This window comes from Lipotes vexillifer, unplaced genomic scaffold, assembly GCF_000442215.2.
Source record: "Lipotes vexillifer unplaced genomic scaffold, Lipotes_vexillifer_v1.1 scaffold543, whole genome shotgun sequence".
In the NCBI taxonomy this organism is placed as follows: domain Eukaryota; kingdom Metazoa; phylum Chordata; class Mammalia; order Artiodactyla; family Lipotidae; genus Lipotes; species Lipotes vexillifer.
This window is the reverse complement of record NW_006799055.1, coordinates 2631834-2633585: the sequence shown is the minus strand read 5'-3', so window position 1 is coordinate 2633585 and position 1752 is coordinate 2631834. Positions and strand designations below refer to the sequence as shown.

General features: G+C 51.8%; 1 protein-coding gene across 1 annotated transcript in view; it reads left to right on the top strand.

Moving 5' to 3' along the window:
• The window catches only part of GTF3A (general transcription factor IIIA), a 46476-nt gene that overhangs the window by 37572 nt on the left and 7152 nt on the right, over nucleotides 1–1752 (top strand). The gene's annotated exons all lie outside the window — the stretch shown is intronic.

Sequence of the window (1752 nt, the reverse complement as noted above, 5' to 3'; positions counted from 1 at the left end):
GCGTCGGGGCCTTGTGGGTCATTGCGAGTGATAACTTCAGGGACGCGTTCACGGGACGTTGTCTAGAGTTTGCATCCCCTCCTCTCCCTTTAAAGTATATCCTAAATGGGAAATTAACCTCGTAAAGTTCAGACCAGATGGAACATGGTTCCCTGGCAGATTCTGGGCTCTGCATCCTCAGGGTCTTTACGAACCAATCAGCTGCTGGGATAAGAGACATATGAACGAGGAAGTAGAGGTTTAACCGTTTATCTTCTCTTTCTTTCGATTAAGCCCCCCACTCCTCTGCCATGCCAGTGTTAATTTCATTCCTCTCTGCCGGAGTTGCTCATTATCTCTGAAAAGGTAGATATTACTGCTTTTATCTTAAATCAGCTACTTTAAAGCAGTGGATCTCAAATTTGGGGTCCATCAGAATCACCTGGAGGGCTTGTTAAGTCACAGATGGGAGCAGCCCGCCTGCTCATCAGGAAGGACCAGTTAAAGTATATCCACACTGTGGAATACTATACAGCGGGGGAAAAAGGAATGCAGGTGTTCCCTGTGAAACTAAGAAAATCTCTGGGGCTTATTAGTTGAAAAACCAAGGTTCCGAAGAGGGTGTATTTCGGGCTACCTGTTTGTGTGTAAAAAAGAGCAGGGGAGGTAGACAACAAGTCCTCTATTTACATTTGCTTCTGTTTGTATAAAGAAATCCTAAAAGCTACGTAGCAAAACTAAAGAACGTTGTTGCCTGTCTTGGGGGTGGTGGGAGTCCTGGGTGGGTAGGGGCAGCGGTGGAAGGAACCATGCAGCTGTGTCCCACTCCATGCCTTTGGTTTCTGAGCTAAGTGACTGTATACTATTTAAAAAACTTAAGTCTTAAATAAAAATGGGGCTGGATATGGATGCGCGGGTTGGAGAGAACGGCGAGGGCTACTCCTGCTGGAGCAGGACGACTGCAGTGTCTCGTCCGGCTCGCTTTCCAGCCCACATCCCTCTCTTTAGCGCCAGATCCCCAAGTCCAGTTGCTTGCTGGGCGGCGTTACTTGGCTGTCTCCCTGGTTCCGTGGGGCCCAGGTCCCTGACCGTCCACAAGCTTTGTCTCTGGTCTCGTTCTTGTCAGGCGGCATCACTGCCTGCTTGCTCACCCGCAGGACTCCTCGTTCTTCCCTCCCGTCCTCCACAGCAGGAGGTCTGCAAGGGCCGTCCTTACCCCTCAGGGCCTCTCCCCTCCCCCAGCTGCCGGTGTCTCGGTTCAGGCGCTGGCCTGTACGCCTCACTTGAAGGCTGTTTCCCCGGCCCTCTCTCGCATCACCCTCCAGATTGCTTCCTTTCCTAAAACTGGGCAGTGGTTTTGAGCGCTGCTTATGTGATGACCTTTGTGCCTGGGCACTTTTGTGGTCTTGCCCCATTTGCTGGACTCTGACAGGAAGTGGTGGTCCAGCTCTTCTTAACTGGGCAGCAGCACTCCCACCCCCAACTTTGCCAGGGTGTCTCACGCCCCCTGCCTCTGCTGTTTGGTTCCTGGCAGGACTTTCCTGGCCCTGTCCTGCCCCACAGTGGTGTTGGGTTAGATGTCTGTGTCAGGATTGAAGTCAAGAGTGACGGAAAACTCAGCCCAATAGAGGCTTAAACAGGATAGTCTCCGTTTCTCTTGCATAACTAAGATGCAGAAAGGCCGAGGTGGTTAGGGGCTCCTCCTGACTTCTGCAGTCCTCATGGTCCAAGATGGCTGTCGGAGCTCCAGCTGTCACATAAGCATTCCTTCCC